The sequence below is a fragment of the Zingiber officinale genome, chromosome 1A (assembly GCF_018446385.1).
Source record: "Zingiber officinale cultivar Zhangliang chromosome 1A, Zo_v1.1, whole genome shotgun sequence".
Taxonomy (NCBI): domain Eukaryota; kingdom Viridiplantae; phylum Streptophyta; class Magnoliopsida; order Zingiberales; family Zingiberaceae; genus Zingiber; species Zingiber officinale.
The window spans coordinates 110,103,225-110,108,610 of record NC_055987.1 but is presented as its reverse complement, the minus strand read 5'-3'; the positions used below and the strand labels follow the sequence as shown (position 1 = coordinate 110,108,610).

Here is a 5,386-nt window from a genome sequence, read left to right as displayed (position 1 = left end):
GGGCTGCGTTCTGCTTAAGGCATAGCGCATGGGTTCGAAACTTGGCTGCAACCATTTTTCCTTCCTATTTATTTCCTATTCATTAACTACTTCTTAAATAGAATATTTCTCCTTTCTTAATAAGAAACGATCGCTAGCACACTTGGTCAGCCCGGCTTTAACCAAATCCCAGGTCGCAGCTTCGATTCCTCATCCACGCACTTTTATTTTCAATTTATTTAAACATTCCTAAATACTGCTTATATATATTTCGCCACATATAAGGTTAACAAAATTCGTGTAGCTCAGCTGGTTGGCTGCATCCGATTAGAACCTGGTTCGGGTCCGAGGTCTTGGGTTCAAAACCCAGCTTTAACACTTTCTTTTTAAAACTTCTTTCTCTTGGTAAAAATACCAAACGAACTCCAAAAATTCCATAAAAATACTCTAAAAATTTCTAAAAATCTTTAGAATTTTTCTAAAGCATTTCTAGATTTTAATAAGGTCTTTTAGGACTTCAAATAGTGAAATTTTGGGATGTTACAGAGGCAGTCATATAAGCTAAATGACTCAGTAACCTCAAGATGGACTTAGATATGATTTCTGGTTTGTTCAAAGATTATTACAATTTATTGTAATAATGATGGTGCAGTAGCAAACTCGAAGAAACCATGACTCCATAAGGCAAGTAAACAAAAAAGAGCGCAAGTACCACACAATATGAGAAATCGTATAAACGAGGAGAAGTTGTTGCCGCCTAGATTGCATCAAATGATGACCTATAGATCCTTTCACTAAGGTCCTTAAGGCAAGAGCTTTTGATGGGCATGTTGAAGGGTTGGGAATCAGATGTATGGTAGCATTTATGGTAGCATAGTCTTTTAGTATAAGTGGGAGATTGTTGGAGTGTATACTAAAAACCTAGCTTTTGTATATATATTTATAAGAATCACATTGGTCAAGTGTCTATATTTATATATACCAAATGTAGATATTCAATTAATTTATATTGTAGATAACATGATGTGTGGTGTCACACACAGAGGATCATGTTATTAGTACCTTATAAATTATAAACAGTAGCTCACGACCAAGATGGAAAGGAACAAACCATTGGAAGGTCGTAGTGTAATTAGGTATTAGTTTATCTTAACTATATAATTACACTAGTACACTTAGAGTGTATGAGCAGGACCATTTAGAGGTTGTTTCTTTTATACTGACTTTATAAAGAAACAAAGATCTCAGTTTTTATGGAAGTGTATGCTCTTAATCCTAATATAATAATAAGCACATATATTTGATATTTATTTCTTTAATTTATCAATGGGTGCACTACAACAAAAACCCTCATAGACACCGGTTTTCCACCGGTGTCTATTTCATTTTCGACCGATGTCTATGAAGCCGATGTAAAAGGTCTGCCATTTTAGACATCGGGTTAAAACCGGTGTAGTATCACTTAACGACACCGGTCTTCGAATCGGTTATTAACCGGTGTAGTATCACTTAACGACACCGTTTCATCAACGGTGTAAAACCGATGTAATATTGTATGTTAATAACATCAGTTTTGACAGCGGTAAATGACCGATGTAATTTTTGTTAATAACACCGGTTTTGCAGCGGTGGAAAACCGATGTAATATGGATATTTTTTAACAGCACAAATTTGATTTCCAAAACAATGAAAACCCGACAGTAATAAAAAAAATACACAAATATTCACAAATTACACAAATATTCTTCATTCAACAATATCCATAATATACACAAATATTCACAAATTATATAAATAATCTTCTTACAACAGTATCCATAAAATACCCAAACATCCTTTTTACATCAAAAGCTAGCTAATAGATATCAAAATCAAGGTAGAACATTCTTTTAACAACATATCAAGGTAGAACCGCACTTCAAATGTAATCTAGCATGCATTCAGCCCACTCGAACCGCACTTCATCAATTTCAACTCTGGAGTACTTGAGATTTGTAAACTGTAAAAACACATAAATAATATATTAGTAAAGATGCAATTTTGAAAGCTGGAAATGGTAAAGATGCAATTTTGAAAGCTGGAAATGGTAAAGATGCAATTTTGAAAGCTGGAAATAGTAAAGATGCAATTTTGATTTATTTATTTATTTCCAAATATCTGCTCTAGCTCTAACGAGGCCAGTCTAGTTTTTCTGATCTCTATCCTTCTAACACTTCAAATCAAGCATTTTGAAAGCTTTTTAGTCTAGTTTTGCAATGAGAACTACCAATAAACTAAATTTGGAATGCAAAATATCTAAACCAAAGAAAGTCCCTTTCTAATTGATACTTGCAACAAAGATAATCTACAATACTTTATACAAAGTTAATTCATGATCAGGACCCAATAATCCACCATATGTCAAATAACTAAAACAAATGTGTACATGTATCAAATAAAATAGAATACTAAGTTTTTAAAGGCTGCTGTGGAAGACTATTGTTCATAATGATATCTGTTTTTGATATGAGAAGGTGAAGTGTTTTCTTGTCATAAAAAAATTACTTTAAGCTTATATGAGTACTCAAATAGGTCAAAACTGCAGCATATAAATTCTGTAGTAATGGTAATGGTGGAGGCATACAAAAGAAACTTAGCAACTGCAAAAAAAATGGCAGCAGGAATGAATGCCTCGACACATTTAAGATATCAATAACCTTACTCTCCTTCATTGACTCGGTTGCATTTTGCAATAGGGCCTGCACAAGGATAGACATAGAAGTAAATGACAGAGGAAAGTATGTAACTGAACAATCACATTTTGGATATTGGCAAACAAATTCGACTAGACTGACCATTCGAAAGTTGTCAAACGATATGTGATCTTCTCCGTTTGGTGCTAGCAGCTTAAACTATGATCTTAGATAAAACAGTTGATCCTCTGTTAGGGCTTTGGATAGCGCCTGAAAAGTGCGATGCAATAAAAAAATATTAAACAAGTAAGATAGAGTATACAACCATTGTATAAGTTCTACATGTTGCTGTAAGACAAACTTCGAGGTTTTGATGAATTGAATATGATGGGTGCAAAATTGTTTGCCCGGGAACCGCTGTTTGTATGTTTGTTGTACTACTGCCTTAAGATATGATAAGAATAGGTTCAGCAAATCAGCAATCAAATTTTAAATGATTTTTATTTTTTTAAAGCTATTAGGTTGGAGAAAGCCTCAAGTAGTAAAGACCAACACAGCTTAATCATGATAATGATTTATCAAGAATACTAAGTCTACAAGATTTAAAATTTAAGCACACATTTACCAGGTTTGTAGGGTAGTAGCTCTAAGATATCCATATTGGGTTTGCCTTCTAAGTCATCTATTGCTAAAGCCAACTAAAATTCTACAAATCCAAAGCCAACTAAAGAATAATTGAAAAGACCTGCTAGAAAAATCTGAAACAATTTCAATTGGCATCTTGAGGTGATCAAACTCAAAAATGTCTTCCAAGTAGCCAAGTTAAATATGAGTGCCACGCGATGTTGACAATTATTAGTTTGTAACTCTTCCCACTTTTCTCTTTCCAATCTAATATTACTTATATCCTACTCAAGATTATTATTACTTCTCATCATTTGCTGTTGTACTTTGATAGATTTATGTTAATGCAACAATTCTTATATGATGCTTTCATAAAAAATAAAAGCTGAAAAAAGAGGACTCTATTCCATTACAGCAAAAATCTGTAAAATACTTAAAATATAATGCAGAAAATGATAGGTTGAATGACACATTCAAAAACATCAGTGGCAAAGGAAACTCGCAACAAATGGTACCAGAGAAAACAACAAAAGGAACCCATAACAAAATAGGATAACATTTTCATGTTTAACATCACCAAAAAAGCAATCAACTAGACCATGCCACTAAACAATGCTCACCTGGTTTAACAAAATTGGAAAGGCCAAAATCAATCAACTTCATCTGAGCATTTTCATCTCTGGTGGTGAAAAGAAAATGCTGTTGTTAAATACAAGGAAGAAATATTAACAGCGCTGAAAAATATATGTTGAAAAAGAAATGAACAGTAGAATACCCTAAGTTGCTCCTGTAAAATAAGAGATCTAAAGTAATATCATGTCTGCATAAATTGAATCAAAGTTCTCTATGATACAAACCAACCTCTGGCTTTAAATCACGATGCACAACACCTTGAAGATGACAAAAGGCGATTACACTCAGTATTTGAATAACTATAGCTTTTGCATCCTCCTCTGAGTACCTTCCACCTCTCGAGAACACAAGGGAAAAAAAGCAATCAAAAGTTATTAATTTTCAAATTCAAATAATCAAATAGATATAAATTATGGCCAATAAAATCACTTTTTTACCTGGATAAAATTCTTTCTAATAATTCTCCACCTTCACATAATCTGGAAAATTATGTGAAATGACAATATAACTAGCAAGTGGTGTTAGCCATTAATGACTGACAATGCAAGTGGTGTTAGCCATCAAGCATCTTCATCATGAATTATCTCATAACCAATCAGAACTAAGTAAGCAACTAAGACACTCTTCTAGATTCTAGACTAAGTGAATTACCAATTCACCGCCTATTTGCTTCATGCAAATCCCGTCTTTTGGTTTGTCTCTTTCATGTGAATTCTGATAACCTTGTTAATCCTCTCAAAGAATAACGCAATGACTGCAAACCAAACCTAGACCACAAAGTACAAGCAATAATAATGATCCAAAGTTTAAATGCTAGTAAGTGAGACTCTGGTCAACGAAGAGATGAGACTCGCATGAAGTGTAGGTGAATTGGTGAGACTGTTATCTAAATATTGTGGTTGAGATCCACAAGATAAAGTACCTTCTGATTCAGACTCTTGGTTTGATTTCAAAGGCATAGGAACATAGTCAAGGATGTCTGATGAATTTAGCAGCACAGTTGACGCGCAGGAGGTGCTGGCGATGGACGAGCTTTTACCCAACAGTTTATGGCGATCATTTTGTTTAGGAAATTGAACCACTGAAGATGAAGCATGGAAAGAACGTTTAGCTGCTTTAGGAGAATCATTTGCTTTCACCGCAACCAGACTGTGGCTACTCATGCTTCCGACCAATGCCTCTTACTCAAAAAGCTGTTGAATCGAGTCTTCCTTGAAGCTATGAATATGCAAAAACAACCATGTACTGTTTTTGAGCCAACCAACACCGAAAGAGAGAAGAGAGCAAAAATAGCAAATACAGTTGCAGGATGATACACAATAGAAATAGGAGGCAATTTTCCTTTCAGTTTAAGAAAGTAATCTTAAATACAATAGTAGCTTAAGCATTAATATATACATCATCGACTATGGACATGACAGTCATCTAACTTGGCTAAGTTTCTTAAGCAGAATTACTGGGAAGTGGCCTTGTAGTCG

At 34.1% G+C, this 5,386-nt stretch overlaps 1 long non-coding RNA gene across 2 annotated transcripts; it reads right to left on the bottom strand.

Annotated features, from left to right (window-relative positions):
* Positions 1-1,946: 1,946 nt before the first annotated feature.
* Positions 1,947-4,400, bottom strand: LOC122009006. 2 transcript variants are annotated; one of them, XR_006119446.1, is made up of 3 exons: positions 4,346-4,400; positions 4,137-4,245; positions 1,947-1,978 (listed from the first exon to the last, which is right to left on the bottom strand). It is a non-coding gene; the product is annotated as an uncharacterized LOC122009006 (long non-coding RNA). The 2 variants fall into 2 exon arrangements; XR_006119445.1 differs by lacking the exon at positions 1,947-1,978 and adding an exon at positions 3,902-3,954.
* Positions 4,401-5,386: the final 986 nt, after the last annotated feature.